The following is a 16,307-nucleotide window of genomic DNA, read 5'->3' as shown; positions in this document are numbered from 1 at the left end:
TAGAGGTTTTAATCTTGTAAGGCGCCCCTTAGCAAAGCGGTTATAGGCTAGACCCGCAAAGCTAAGATGTATTGTTGGTTTAGTGGGTTCGATTTCTCAGTTTAAACCTTGGATTTTATTTAGAGGTTTTAACTTTGTAAGGCGCCCCATTAGCCGAGCGGTTATAGGCTAAACCCGCAAAGCTAAGATGTATTGTTGGTTAGTGGATTCGATTTCTAGTCTAAACCTTGGATTTTATTTAATGGTTTTAATCTTGTAAGGCGCTCCATTAGCTGAGCGGTTATAGGCTAGACCAGCAAAGCTAAGATGTATTGTTTGTTAGTGGATTCGATTTCTAGTCTAAACCTTGGATTTTATTTAGAGGTTTTAATCTTGTAAGGCGCCCCTTAGCAAAGCGGTTATAGGCTAGACCCGCAAAGCTAAGATGTATTGTTGGTTTAGTGGGTTCGATTTCTCAGTTTAAACCTTGGATTTTATTTAGAGGTTTTAACTTTGTAAGGCGCTCCATTAGCTGAGCGGTTATAGGCTAAACCCGCAAAGCTAAGATGTATTGTTGGTTAGTGAGTTCGATTTCTAGTCTAAATCTTGGATTTTATTTAATGGTTTTAATCTTGTAAGGCGCTCCGTTAGCTGAGCGGTTATAGGCTAGACCCGCAATGCTAAGATGTATTGTTGGTTAGTGGATTCGATTCCCCAGTATAAACCTTGGATTTTATTTAATGTGGTAATGTCAGAACTTTATAGTAAAGTATGTTTGTTAGTCGCCTCCGTTCTCGACCTATATAATTTGGCAGAGATATTTAAGACCCACCCTAAAAAAATAGGTTTTCTTATTTTAACTTATTTTTTAATGAACAAGAACTATATCTGAAAATGCTGTTTTTTATCCCTTTTTTACTACTTTTTCTCGAAAATCTATTCGATCAGTTGCAAAAAAATAAATAAATATTCGAGGTTATGTCCTGAATGTTAAAGAAAATTGAAATTTATCTTTTGACGGGGGAAAAAAGAGAAAAAATTAACATAGTTGAATGTCTTTGAACGTTGCTTGTTCGTGCAGTTTTTATCGATCAACCATTACAGATCAATTCGACTGGACAGTTTTAAAATAAAACTTATTTATCCAACACCAGAAATTTGAAAACGCATTTAAAATTTAACTGAACGAATACTCTAAAATTCTATCACTTCATTATCAGCTTTATCGAGACTAGATCTCCCCTAGGTGCTACTTTTAACCTCTCGTCTGAATGTTCTAGATCACTCTAGCTCGAACATTTTACGGTTGTAGTTCAAAGAAAGCAAGGTGATTGCGTATTTGGTTGAGGCGGGGCTTAACTACCGAATCAGGTGTTGTGGATTGGGGGCGGAAGCGTTATTAATAATTTGTTTCTTTGTTTTCCTACAAAGAATCAAAGAAAAAATAACTAAACGCAGGATTCGAACTTCTGATCTCACAGTTACAAAACCACGTTTCGTAACCAACTTCAAACTCCCGCCTCCAATGTGCTTCATGGACCAACACTTCCTCCAGCTGATAGAAATCCCTCTGTTAATTTTCTCTGCGACTCCAAAAAAATATCAATTTTTCCCAGCTAAACTGCACTTTCAACCCGATAAATTCTTTATATGGAACATTTGTCCCAGTTCTTCAGAATCAAATTCCCACAAAGAAATTAAATTATATTTTACATATAAATTTACTAGATATGAAAAAGGAAAAATTATGATCTAAACAGCTCAGAAAAAAAGAGAGAAATATTGGAAAACTCTATTTCCGTCGTAGAGCATGCAATAATTTTTCTTCCTGGCCAAAGAAATGTTTATTTCTGAACAGAGCATTCCTGCTGAGTGTAAACATGCTTCTGATTTCAACCAAACCTTAGGGAAAACGAGTTTTCTACATGTTTAAGTGTGTGTGTGTGTGTGTGTGTGTGTGTGAGTGGTTTTTCCCTATTTGTTGCCGTCTTTCTCCCGCCGCTTTTCCCACCCGGGAATTTCCCTGAGTGCCACCCTCCCTCCAGCCCTCCCTATCCCAGTCAGAGCGTCTTCCCCTTTTTTTTTTACTCCCTACTGCATACTCAGCAAGCATGCTTATATAGTAAACAGTGCAAATTGCGTCAACATTAGGTAAATGTAAATTCTGCAAATTCTGCTTACTGTAGGTAGCAGGAACTGCAGTATTCCTTTAGGAACTTGGGTTGTTACAACGCTTACTGAGGTCATGCTTACCCTCCGTGCACGCACACACATGTATATATCTCCTTAACAAGAACTTACATTTTAAAAAAGTTAAGTATAAGGGTTTGATTAAACGTCTAAAGGTACACAAATCAGCTGGTACCCAACGTTTCATTCTTACTTCCGCTCTTAATTTCAGCCATTTAGAAACGTTCGAAGTAGCTCATGTGTCAAGTTGACATTTTAATTTATCATTTAAACTTTCTCGACGTTGCTCAGGCTTTCGATCGCTTCCGGTGCTGGGGATTGCTTGCTAAACTCAACGGGCATCCTGTCAACTACATATTTTCTCATCCTTCAATCTTATCTTTCTGGACGCTTTTTTTTTTGGGTCGTCTGTGGAAATTCCTACTCTCCTTGTTACCCCAGTTCGTGCAGGTGTTCCCCAGGGAAGTGTCCTTGGGCCTGTACTCTATACCAAATACACTGCTGATATTCCTACCAATCCTCACCACCTTCCTTATTACTTATGCCGATGATACGGCAATCCTCTCTCCTCATAAAGACTCCGCTCCTTGGCCTATCGCTCCCTTCAATCCCATATAGACTCTCTTGAGCCTTGGCTAAAGAAATGGAGAATTAAAATTAAAATTAATGAACTGTGGGGTTCAGCCAAATCTACAAACATACGGACAGTACAGGACATTTCAGTCAAAACTCCTCCGTCAGATAGCTGACGCTCCTTTCTACGGTGACTAACCTCACTCTTCACAACGACCTCAACATTCCCTTCATAGACCAACTCGCCAAGACTAAATACCAAAAATTCCATACTACTCTCTCGACTAGCTCTAATCCACTTGTACTGTCTCTCGCTTCCTCTGACATCCTTAATACTCCTCGCCGACTGAATCGCCAGTACTATACTGCTCTCTCGACTAGCTCTAATCCCCTTGCACTGTCTCTCGCCTCCTCTGACATCCCTAACAATCCTACTCGCCGACTGAATCGCCCAGTGGCCCCGCGACTTCCTTACAGTCTGAAGAACTAAACACCATTATTCTGCTATCTCTCCTCTCTCTTACTCATATTCTCCTCCTCACACTATCCTCGTATTCTCCTCTTCACATTCTCCTCTCTCCTATAGAGTTCTCTCCTCCTGCTCTTCCCGCACCAGTTCATCTCATTCACCTCCTATTTACTTATTGTATATAAATTGTAAATTACAAAATAAATTTTAAAAAAAAATTAATGAAAACAAATGTAATAACATTACATTCTCCCGAAGGCGAACTATCCTTCCACCCGTTTACCTAAACCTCACTCCTCTTCCCACAACAGATTGGTGTTAAGTACCTAGGACTCTACATGGACAAACGCCTAACCTGGAATTCCACATACTAGACTTAAACGGGGAAAGAACAGAAACAGACGATTCAAACTTCTCTCTAGACTTCTCGACAAACGATCTAAACTCTCACTACAGCAACACTAAGCGATCTAAACGACTTATCTACACCATGATACTGAAACCTGCCTGGACTTACGGGAATGGAACTTTGCAGCCAAAGCATCCCAATATCTACAGAAATTCAATCGTTCCAGTCAAAAACACTCGAATTTTTAATCGCTATTGCTCCCCTTACTTTGTCTCCAACTCTACCCTGCACCGAGATTTCCTTGTTCCCCTAATGTTTCAGAAGCTGTAAGATCCCAGTTACATTAAATTCCATACTTCAATTTCCTCACATCCCAATCCTCTAGTATCCCAACTTACTACTCTACCGGGAAATACTCCAAGACGGCTGAATCGCAGGTGGCCACGCGATCTTCTAAATGAAGTAAGTGAACGATAGTGAAATGTTCTTCTTTGGGAGTTTCACCAATGGGGTGAATTCTCCCCTCAAGCTATTCATTTAGTTATCTATTTAAAAAAATAAAACTTAAAATAATCGATGCTGTTTCCGGAAAATTTCAAACCTTTAAAAGTCTATTTCATAAAAGATAAAATCAAAGCGCTAACCTCATTTTTTTAGGGAATGCTTGATTAAGGACATTTCCTTAAGGATGGGTGGGACAGCTTTTTGGATTAAATATCGTAGGGTGCATGTTTTTTCTTTCACCTGATTTCAAAGCAATCCAGTATGGGGACATTTGATTTTTTCATCATCTCACTGGTAAAAATGGGAATTGAGTTGGAAAAACTGGCGCGTTTCATTCACCAGAGTTTGTTAGATCTTCCACTCCCACAGGTTGAAAAATGGAATTAAGAAAAAGTATGTGGTGATCCGTGGAGACCAGGGATGCTGCGCTATAGTTTCGAGGTATTCGATAAAAACAGAGCCCTCCTTGGTGAGTTCACACAAACAAACACACTTGGGAACACCTCTCTTATGGTCCTGCCCCCCCCCGCCAAGATGGAAGACCATACTCACCATTTACTCACCAACAACTCTTTAACAATGCTTCCGGCACACACACACACACACACACACACACACACGCACACACAAACTGACAAACAAAGTTTAGAAGGAAATAAGAAGGTGAGACAGACAGACTGGGGAAAACTTCTTCCAGTAGACCCGTGGAGGCACAATACCTTATTCTTTCCCAGTCACCTTAAGGACCTTAAGCAAAGAAAATAAAGCTCACATTCCAAAACTTACACAAAATGAGGATCCCGGATGTCCTGTTCCCCCTCCCACGAATTTCCCACTTGGATTTGGTGTTTTCCTCCCTGGTTAGATTTAAAGAAAAGTGCGAGGAGGGGGGAAAATCTTCCTTTAAAAGAAGATTTGCCAGAAAACTTGGGAAATATTTTTCTTTTCATCCACTCCTACTCTAATCATCACCGCTCACTCTTTTATTTTTACAATTTCCCTTCATTCAAATTTTTCTTTTCATCTCCTTTTATGTTAAAATTTTCCAACATGTCAAAGAAAAGAAGAAATTTATCAGCTGTCACTGTGGCGCAAAGCTTTCCAACAGCTTTTGTTCTAGATAAAAACATCAATTTTTCCCCCCCGCGATAATTATTATTTATAAAAATCGATAGAAACGATGTCAATCCAGAGTTAACATCGCCGTTCTGTGAAATTGATAAAAAAAAAAAGGGAAACCAATCAAGTCATCCGTCAGCTTGTGTCACCATTTATCCCACCTCTTTCATCAATGTCTTTTAGAAAACCCGAAAGTGGGTTTTATCAACACTTCGGTTACAGAAGGTTAAAACGAACATAGCGTTAATATGCTCGCTTATATTTAAAGGGAAAGAACGGCGATAACCTCTAAGATAGGATTCTCCTAGAACGAACAATGGTAATCGTAAAAAAAACGTGGTGGTGATTTATCTACTGGAGCTTCTTCATGAAGTAGCAGAACCTTCACCAGGCGAATTGAAGGCCATTTTTTTTTTTTCTTCTAATTATTTTCTTACCCGCCTGAACTTAAGGTATTGAACTGTAGGGTTCAACGAAACGCTCCAATCTTCAACGAATTCAATCGCTTCAGTCTTAAAATTCTCCGCACTATCGTTAAACGGCTCCATTTTACGTTTAAAATCTAACTATCCACCGCAGACTTGGAAATTCCGTATGTAGGTCCAGGTAGCTAGAACCAGCTATAGAAACTTTCGTCAGAACTTGCACTGTTTCATTCCAATCTTCTTGTCCGCTGCCATTAATCATCTCATCACCATCCAGATCATCCTCCCAGACGATTAAAACGACCTCGCGATTTTCTCTCTTCTGAAGAGAGAGTAGCTAATCCACGGAGACGACTTAGGGAGTGTTATCACTGAGGGAACTTCTCCCCTCAGTTAGTGGAGTTTGTAGTGGTGTCAGTTATTATCATTGTTACTAATATAGTGTATCTAGCGCTGGTGAAACTAAATAAATAAATTAAAAAATATATATAACATATTTTCTTGACGTGTTAACTCACTAAAATTGCGTGATTAAACGCCATGTTTAAATCATGCCACCATTCACAAATAGGCTGAACTGTAGAAACCACTTTCTTAAAATATTTCCGGTTGAATACGCCATTTTTAAGACTTTACCAAGATCCAATACTTCCTTTTACTGGTGTAAGATAATAAATTTAAAATTTACAAAATAAATAAATAAAAGTCTGGTTTGAACTCACGCGACTTACTCTTACAGCAATTCATGGACTTAAATTTTACTTACAGTTAGCTCTAAAAAGTGTTGCACTTCAATATTAAGTACGGTGCACTTAACAGGAGTATTTCGAGGAAAAAAAAAATTAATCGCCGAAAACTTCGAAACATTATTAAGTGGAATAGCATTTCCGGTCAAACATTCAGTAAAATGGCACCCTCTAGCCCGGAAATGTCCCTTTTATTCGAACTTTTGTTTCCAATAAAAGTGCCAGAATTACGTAAGCTCCATAATAATTCCAAGTTTTTTAAAAAAATCGTCAATTTGTTTATTTTGGCGGGGGAAAATCACGAAAAACTGCTGAATCTATTCCAGTAAATAGGCATTTCCGGTTTGGTTGGTTCTATCCAATAGCTTATTGTCTGGTGGCTTCTATATTACGTACGTATTAAATTTGGACTAAACTGTGATATTTTTTTCACCCACTTTTGAGTTTGCTGACCCACAAAAGACCCACAATAAGACCCAACACGGACAGACCAATTTGTAAACCAAAAAATTTCAAACAGCCGGACGGACTCTGGAGTCCATGCCTAAGTGTTTGTAATCTGTTCGTATTGTAAATATGTTCTTTTTGATTCAACAAAACACTATTATTATTATTATTAAATTTCAAAACAGATATTTCCGGCGAAAAGTTGTAATTTAACACTTTTTTCCCAAGATGGCTGAATTTAGGATTAAATATTTATTTATACTCGTAACATGGTAGGAGAAAGAGGGGGGGAAGTAATTGAATACAATTCCTGTACATAAATTGTTTATATCAATGGAGTTTAGATCGAAAGAAAAAGGAATCGATCGTGCTTAATCAAGGGGAATTGTATTAGCAGGTGATTGAAGAAGGAAATAATCGAGATTGACAGCCATATTAGATTTTCTCTTCACTCCAAGAGAGAGAAGAGAGAGGAGAGGGAGAGAGAAAATTAAAGCTCCTCGTTCTTGCTGAGAATAATTACTTTCTCTTTACTGACTGTAATTTTATTTTTCTTTCTTCTTTTTCATTTGAGCGGGAATTTAGGTGACGGCCATTAAAATTTCTCTCCCCCCTCCTCCTATAATATTTTGTGAGCGTTGATTTTTTATTAGACTGGACTTTTCTAACAATAAAGTCGGAATCCTTGAAGGTCATAAAATCAAGGATTTGCGGAGAAAAAACTTTGTTTAAAACATAATAGATTCTCTCGAAATCTAATAGTTCTGGGTTGTTGCAAAAAAAATTACAGTTACAAAAGGACGATTTGCCCTTTATTTTAAAGAAAATTTGGGAATTCTATCTTTTATAGAAAAAGAGAAAAAAAATTGTCAAAGTTGGGTGTTTTTTCAACGTTATGCTTTTTCTTGCACTTTTTGGACGATCAACCCTTATACAACTGTCCTACCGGAAACAGTTTTAATAAGACAGATAAATGAAGCTGGTATGTTCACTCACACAACACTTCCTGTTACTGCCTTGCTCCAAAAGCTCTAACTCGTCCATTTCCTTAAAAATCCAGAATATTTGATCCATATTAATTGCTCACCAACATTACAGTTTACAATTTTGTAAAACCGTACATTACATTGAAATGGAACTTTACATCTTAACAAACAAAACAATACATCTTAGCTTTGATTAAAACCATTAAATAAAATCCAAGGTTTAGACTAGAAATCGAATCCACTAAACCAGCAATACATCTTAGCTTTGTGGGTCTAGCCTATAACCGCTCAGCTAATGGGGCGCCTTACAATATTAAAACCATTAAATAAAATCCAAGGTTTAGACTAGGGAATCGAATCCACTAACCAACAATACATCGTAGCTTTGCGGGTCTAGCCTATAACCGATCGGCTAATGGGGCGCCTTACAAGATTAAAACCATTAAATAAAATTCAGAGCCTAGACTGGAATCGAACCAAACACATTTTTTAATCAGCGCGTTAGCGCTATAAGAAACAATGATACAATAGAGTAATAAATGATAAGGTAACGAATGGAGAAGTTACCCAGTGGTAACACTCCAAAACATATGGTTAGTCACTCTCTTCACTTGAGAAGAGATCACGAGGCCGCACTGTCTTTTAAGATGTCTTGTCCGGGTTATCAGGAAGAGTTCTTGAAGAAAGATTCTGGAGCTAGAGGATTTATATGAGATTGCAGGCTGAAGTGGAGTTTTCTGTATCGTGTGCGATAAAAGGAATGTTAAGGTCAGTGTGTATAGCCCAGGTTGGAGACATAAAATGGAGCGTTTACAAGAGTTCGAACTATTTTAGGTTGAAGAGATTGAATCCTTTGGAGATTGGAGCGTTTGGTTGAACCCCACAGCTCTATTCCATACGCCCAGATGGGTTTCAAAATAGTAGTATACGTAAGTCAGTCTTTTGTTGTCCAGAGAGAGTTTTGATCTATCTTTCTAAGTCTAGTGTGGGGAGTTCCAAGAAAGTCTTCGGTCTAAGTAAAACCCAAAGTAGCGGGAAAAAAAATATAAAATAGAATATTGATTCATAAAATTATTATAATATATATGTTAATAATGGCGTTTATGTAAAATAAAATTGTTAAATAATGAAGGGTGCGTGTGTCATTTATTGTGAAGAAGAAGGAGCGACGTGGTAGAAAGTTTGGAAAGCACAGGAGGCCTAGGAAAACATGCCGAACAGGAGCCCTTGTTAGGGAGTAAAAAGCCCTTCACAAGAGCTCAGTAAAGTTTTGTAAAGCGACCTTTCCACGATGACCAGAGTGCTTTTGCCAGTATTACCAACATTCACCCCCCTCCACACATACAAAATATTTGTCCCTTTCGATTCTCCCTATTTTTCATTGCCTACAGTGAAAGGCCAGCCTGACTGTTTAGCCCATATCTACAAGTGTTGGGTAAATATTTAAGTGTAATTACCAAAAAAACAAACAAACACAGAATTAGGGATCTGTATTTATTTGCTAATCCGAAATTGGCTTTTTGGCAATCCAGTGGGAAGCCAATAAACAACCAATTACAGGCAAGGTAATTGATCTGTAGTGACGTTCGTTGGTGTCCAATTACAAAATCTCCATTCATGACCAACCAATCAGATGCCGTCAGCCTTCTAACCCCCTCCCACATTTATACGTCTCTTTTAATTAACTTTCCAGGCGAATATTTAAAGGAATTTCCGTTTATTTGGAACTTCCGTGTTGTGGATAAATTTTGTACCTAAAAGACTTTCACTTACAACACAACCAGAAAAGAATTTTGAGAAAAGCTCTTCAATAACTAGCGAAAAATAATTAGAAAAAGTGGAAAAGTTTTAATATCAAGGAACGGTCTTTGAATTTAAAAACAAACCCATTAAAATATTCACATTTCCCAGCTTTTTTGCTTTAAAAATTTTTAATTTCAACTTTCAACAATAGATTTATTATCGTACAATAGTGTGAAATGGTACTTTAGATAGAAGCAATGCTTAAATAAGAGCAATAGAAAAAATTGTATTAGTGAATCAAGTAAGCAGCGGCAAGCCTATAACAGCTCAGCTAATGGAGCGCCTTACAAGATTAAAACCATTAAATAAAATCCAAGGTTTAGACTAGAAATCGAATCCACTAACCAACAATAATACATCTTAGTATTGCGGGTCTAGCTCGTAACCGCTCAGCTAATGGGGGCGGCTTACAAGAATAAAACCATTAAATAAAATCCAAGGCTTAGACTAGAAATCGAATCCACTAAACCAACAATACATCTTAGTATTGCGGGTCTAGCCTATAACCGCACAGCTAATGGGGCGCCTTACAAGATTAAAACCATTAAATAAAATCCAAGGTTTAGACTGTAGAATCGAATCCACTAACCAACAATACATCTTAGCTTTGCGGGTCTAGCCTACAACCGCTCGGCTATCGTGGCGCCTATTGCCCACCTTTATGGAGTGTTTTTAACATCCTTAACGGAACGTTTAGTTGGCTGACAATGAAGTTTGAAACTCTACAACTAACTGGTTTCAAAACATATATTAGTAAAGCATACTTCGGTTTGATTGATTCCTACCAAGAGCCTATTGTCATGTCAATGTTGTGAGCAAATAAGTGCAACCAAAATTTTGTTTTTTCTTTTTGTTATTTGGTTTGTTTTTTTTAAACAAAATTTTACCAAAAGTTTAAAATCAGTAAATAATCTAAAAAAGAAAAAGAAAATTATTTACTAATTCACCTTCAGTTAATATGAAAATGGGAAATAAGCAAGAATTTTCAATTTTCTAACTCAAGTTGTATTATCATTTAGTTTTCTTTGAGAATTTATAAATTTTCTAAAACAATCTCTGCTAGCTAGTTTAACATAATGTGGTTTCCTATCATCCATACAGAAAACTTCTTCATACATAATATTACATTTAATGTATTCCATGTATTACTTGTGGGGGGTAACACGTGTATATAAAGACTATATGAAGCACACCTATACTTTGTCTACCTATATCTAGGACTTAACAAAACTTCTTTATATTATGATGATGGTAGAAAAATAAAAAACTCTTTCTTAACTTTTGTTTATTTTCGCCGGCCAGTTTATCCGGAAGTTGGCACACATGTGTGCCAAGTTAACGTGACGCAGTTAATGGGAGGTGTGAAACTTAAGAGCGCTGTTTTGAGAAAATTGGGAAATCCTGGAAATTCTGCGCCGCTGCTGGAGCAGTTAAACATTTTATTCTTTGCAGCATGCCATGTTGGTTGTGTGGTTATCTGTCGCGAGTTCAATAGAACCGGAAGTTCAGTCTTCAGCAGTTGGGACTGTGGTAAGGTGATTTCACTCAGAAGAAGGGTGGGGGTGAGCGACGTGGTAGAATAACTATGTCAAGGGGCGCCCCCTGAAGAATAACTGTGTCCATTCACTACTCAAGCTCATGATTTCGGCGTGAAGGATGTCATTATTGGTCAGAGATTAGAACATTTGTGTTTATTTTGTTGTATTTGGAGGAGTTTAAACAGTGTATTCCGGTCGTAGCCGGGGACCCTCGGCTAGTTTGGCTAGTTTCCGCTTCGCGCGGGACAGCCCTTCGCCCGCATCCGCTTTAATCTCCTTTTTCTATTTCTTATCGCTTATAACTAAGTTACTACTTCGCTCTTCCGTTTGTTTGGACTTTCACCGTTGTTTGTGTGTCCATATTCTAGAACCCTTTGCCCCACTACTTCCTTTTGGACCATGAGGTCACTCTTCCTGTCAGTACAGTTCGCTGCTAGGCATTGCACCAGAAGCATCTCTGCTAATCACGCTTTAGCAGTCTTTCCGCATCTCAGCCTGCTACGCATCAATTCTGCTGACACCTAGAAGTTCTCTGTGGGGCATTACATCATACAGTTTCTGCTGTCTGCTTTTGGTGTTCTTCTTAACGCATCTAAGCTTGCTACTCAGCACTTCCGCTGACAGTTAGCAGTTTGCATCATCCGCATCTAAACGCATCTCCAAATTACTGCTTCACGCATATTCATCCGCTTCTAGTGCATCTATTTGCACTATTATCTTTCCTTCATCCGCATCTAGTGCACTTATCGCACTATTTCCCTTCACTCTTCCGCTTACCCCGCTTACCTAATTCTGATCCACCACTTTGGGCCTAAGCCCAAATATTTCCTACCTTTCTCGGAGTTCAACTACACACACACACAAGTGCTTCCGCTCCACAACTTCGTTTCCCGCGTCTTGTCAACACACCCCACGCACATCGCTCTTTGCACCAAAGGGTAAGTACCTTCCCCTTTTTCGTCTCTACACTCATTCATTCTTTCATTTTCCTTGTTAATATTCTATTTCTTGCCGAGACCTGTAATTGTGGTACTGGGTTCGATTCTCGGTCTTAGGCCTTGGATTTTATTTAATTGTTAATAAAAGAAATGTACAGTAAAGTATTGTTTGGATTTTATTAAATGGTTTTAATATTGTAAGGCACCCCATTAGCTGAGCGGTTATAGGCTAGACCCGCAAAGCTAAGATGTATTGTTGGTTAGTGGGTTCGATTTCTAGTCTAAACCTTGGATTTTATTTAATGGTTTTAATATTGTAAGGCACCCCATTAGCTGAGCGGTTATAGGCTAGACCCGCAAAGCTAAGATGTATTGTTGGTTAGTGGGTTCGATTTCTAGTCTAAACCTTGGATTTTATTTAATGGTTTTAATCTTGTAAGGCGCCCCATTAGCTGGGTGGTTATAGGCTAGACCCGCAAAGCTAAGATGTATTGTTGGTTAGTGGGTTCGATTTCTAGTCTAAACCTTGGATTTTATTTGATGGTTAATAAAAGAAATTTATAGTAAAGTATGTTTGCTAGTCGCCTTCGTCCACGACACCTAATTCGGTAGTTGGACGTAAAGCGCCGCCTGACAAAATAGGCAATTACTTTACTATTTCTTGCAGCGGCCCTTGGGCACCTACCGCTCGTATTTACGAGGCCCCCCACATCTGGGTGTAGACGTATTCGCGCACCTACACAATGCGTACATTTTGTTTTTAAAAAGTTAAGAATAACTTTTGATAAATTCAATAGTGAGTGAGAATAACTGTATTATTTACAAAAGTTCCTCAATAAAAATAAAAAAGCATACAATAAACTTTAAAAAGTGTTTTTGAGAATAAAGTTATTCCAATAAAATAAATAATAAATAAATAAATAAATAAAAAAAATTCCCAGCACAAAGTTCGAGAAGAGATTTTCCTTTATTTTATTTACTATACTTTAACCCTAACTTCAATGAATAATGGATTTTCCATCGCCAGAGAATGAATACACTTTCCCACCCCCCCACATTCATAAATCTCATTTATTTGCTTTTCTTTATTCTTTATAAATAAATATGCGAATATTTATATAAAATTGTTTTTCCAGATACTTTCTGTTTCATCTAGCGGGAAGGGAGGGTTTTAGATCGTAGGGATTATCGATTTTTTTAGATTTTTACTAACAAAAAAATGTATATACGATTTTTGTAATGTTGGTGATGTAGATTGCTAAATTTTGTTTGAAAGATTATTGCGTGAAAATATCAGTGTTATTTTTTTTTTATTATTATCATTATTAAATTTTACATTTATGATTTATTGTTGTTCTTTTATATGAACAAGAACCATAGCGAGCCGCCAAAGAGAGCGCTGTTCAAAATGGAAAGAAAAATAAAAAACATTTGCTATTTTATAGTGGAGGGGGCGCGCGCACAATGAAATATTTCCTACAGCGCCCCTAGTGTGAGAGATTGGCAAAGCATTAAGATAACCTTCTTCTTACTACACGCTATTTTCTCTACTCTACCAAGGTCAGTGTATTAATCACGTCATTCTGTTTGTTCACGCCGCTTTTCTATGTAGTTTCCCCAATTTTTCTCACTAACTGTACTGTTTGTTTATTCATTTACATTTGGCGTGTTATATTCATTTCCCTTGTCGGTTGTTTCTTTTTTACTCTTATTTTTCCAACGTGCTGCTTTTAGATCCTTCCGTTTTTCTATAGTGGATGTGGTGTTTGTTCATTCCGGATGGAGCGCGGCGCTTTTGATGCAATACATAGCATTAGTTTGCTAAAGAGCTTAAAATTGTTTCAAGAGTTTTGTTTAGGTGTTTAATTTTAATTAATTAATGAAATTTATTTAGAATTGTGCAGTAATTGTCCAGCAATTGCTGAAAGAGTTTTGTTTAGTTCTTTAATTTTAATTAATTAATGAAATTGTAATGAGAATTACCCAGCGATTGCTGAAAGAGTTTTGTTTAGGAGAGTTTTGTTAATGAAATTGAATTAGAATTGAGAAGTAATTGCCCAGCGATTGCTGAAAGAGTTTTGTTTAGGCGTTTAATTTTAATTAAATAATTAACTTGAATTAGAATTGTGCAGCAATTGTTGTAACAGTTTTGTTTAGGTGTTTCGTTTTAATTAATTAATGAAATTGGATTAGAATTGCCCAGCCATTGCTGAAAGAGTTTTGTTTAGGTGTTTAATTTTAATTTATGAAATGAAATTGAATTAGAATTGCCCAGCTATTGCTGAAAGAGTTTTGTTTAGGTGTTTAATTTTAATTAAATAATTAAATTGAATTAGAATTGTGCAGCAATTGTTGTAACAGTTTTGTTTAGGTGTTTCGTTTTAATTAATTAATGAAATTGGATTAGAATTGCCCAGCCATTGCTGAAAGAGTTTTGTTTAGGTGTTTAATTTTAATTTATGAAATGAAATTGAATTAGAATTGCCCAGCTATTGCTGAAAGAGTTTTGTTTAGGCGTTTAATTTTAATTAAATAATTAAATTGAATTAGAATTGTGCAGCAATTGTTGTAACAGTTTTGTTTAGGTGTTTCGTTTTAATTAATTAATGAAATTGGATTAGAATTGCCCAGCCATTGCTGAAAGAGTTTTGTTTAGGTGTTTAATTTTAATTTATGAAATGAAATTGAATTAGAATTGCCCAGCTATTGCTGAAAGAGTTTTGTTTAGGTGTTTAATTTGAATTAATGAAATTGAATAAGAATTGTGCATTAATTGCCCAGCGATTGCTGAAAGAGTTTTGTTTAGGTCTTTAATTTTAATTAATTAATGAAATTGGATTAGCATTGCCCAGCGATTGCTGAAAGAGTTTTGTTTTGGTGCTTAATTTTAATTAATTATTGAAATTGGATTAGCATTGCCCAGCGATTGCTGAAAGAGTTTTGTTTAGGTGTTTAATTTTAATTAAATAATGAAATTGAATTAGAATTGCCCAGCAATTGCTGAAAGAGTTTTGTTTAGATGTTTAATTTTAATTAATTCATGAAATTTTATTAGAATTGTGCTTGAATTGAGGTGAGTTATTTTTGGGTTTAATAAAACTCAATATGTACTTATATTGGAGGAGCGGTTGGAAAGCTGAGGAAAAAGGCCACCACCATAATGGTGGAAATGTGTTGGAACAGTTTCCCCCTTATAACTCATAAATCCCCAGGAAGCCAGTCTGAAGAGAGAGAGCTATATTTTCTATTGGACGATGACCAAGAGGGAACCCCGCCCTTTTAGTTCTCCAACAATAACTTTTCTAGTTTGGAAATACGTTTAGTTTAGTTTATTTTCTCAGACTCTCTCTCACTTTATACCTATCTCTTTTCATCCTTCTGGGTGGTCCCTTGTCCTAAACTAGGAAATTGGGTGTTGAACACTTTCCTTCAATAAATTATTGACATTTTTTTCTTTATAAAGATAAACTATCGTATAAATGTCAATACTACTATCAATTTTTTTTTAAATCGATGTTTTAATCGTTTCTTACGATTCTGGTGAGCACACTCACACGACTTCCTCTTACTGCTATTCTCCAGGTTTGAACTCACCAAATTGTCTTCAAACCCCCTCCCTTTCTGTTTAAGACATTTCCAATTATAAACTGGAAGAAGAAGAAGGTCTTAGTGGTGATTTCGATTGTTTGATTGCTAGAGATTTAAATAGTTGATTTAATGACGTAAAGTGTTTTAGTTTGCTTTCTACATCTATGTATGCAGTCTTCCGTGGAGGAGGTGATTTTGATTGTTTGATTGCTAGAGATTTAAATAGTTGATTTAATGACGTAAAGTGTTTTAGTTTACTTTCTACATCTATGCAGTCTTCCATGGAGGAGGAGGTGATTTCGACTGTTTGATTGTTAGAGATTTAAATAGTTGATTTAATGACGTAAAGTGTTTTAGTTTGCTTGGTACATCTATGCAGTCTTCCATGGAGGAGAAGGTGATTTCGACTGTTTGATTGTTAGAGATTTAAATAGTTGATTTAATGACGTAAAGTGTTTTAGTTTGCTTGGTACATCTATGCAGTCTTCCATGGAGGAGAAGGTGATTTCGATTGTTTGATTGCTAGAGATTTAAATAGTTGATTTAATGACGTAAAGTGTTTTAGTTTGCTTGCTACATCTATGCAGTCTTCCGTGGAGGAGGAGGTGATTTCGATTGTTTGATTGCTAGAGATTTAAGTAGTAGACTTAAGG

General features: G+C 36.7%; 1 protein-coding gene across 6 annotated transcripts in view; it reads left to right on the top strand.

The window, feature by feature from the left end:
• LOC141451801 (fasciclin-2-like) overlaps window positions 1–16,307 on the top strand; it is a 383,077-nt gene that overhangs the window by 331,245 nt on the left and 35,525 nt on the right. Inside the window, exon 1 of one of the 6 annotated variants that reach the window (XM_074123476.1) lies at window positions 13,604–13,626. The exons of the other annotated variants lie outside the window; for them this stretch is intronic. The gene's annotated coding sequence lies outside the window, so the exon portion shown is untranslated. Of the gene's footprint in view, window positions 1–13,603; window positions 13,627–16,307 lie in introns of those variants that run through there. 6 annotated transcript variants of the gene reach the window in all.

Source organism: Rhodnius prolixus, unplaced genomic scaffold (genome assembly GCF_049639745.1).
Source record: "Rhodnius prolixus isolate KJV_2025 unplaced genomic scaffold, Rpr scaffold_14, whole genome shotgun sequence".
Lineage (NCBI taxonomy): Eukaryota > Metazoa > Arthropoda > Insecta > Hemiptera > Reduviidae > Rhodnius > Rhodnius prolixus.
The sequence above is the reverse complement of the archived record's forward strand: the minus strand, read 5'-3'. Positions and strand labels throughout refer to the sequence as shown.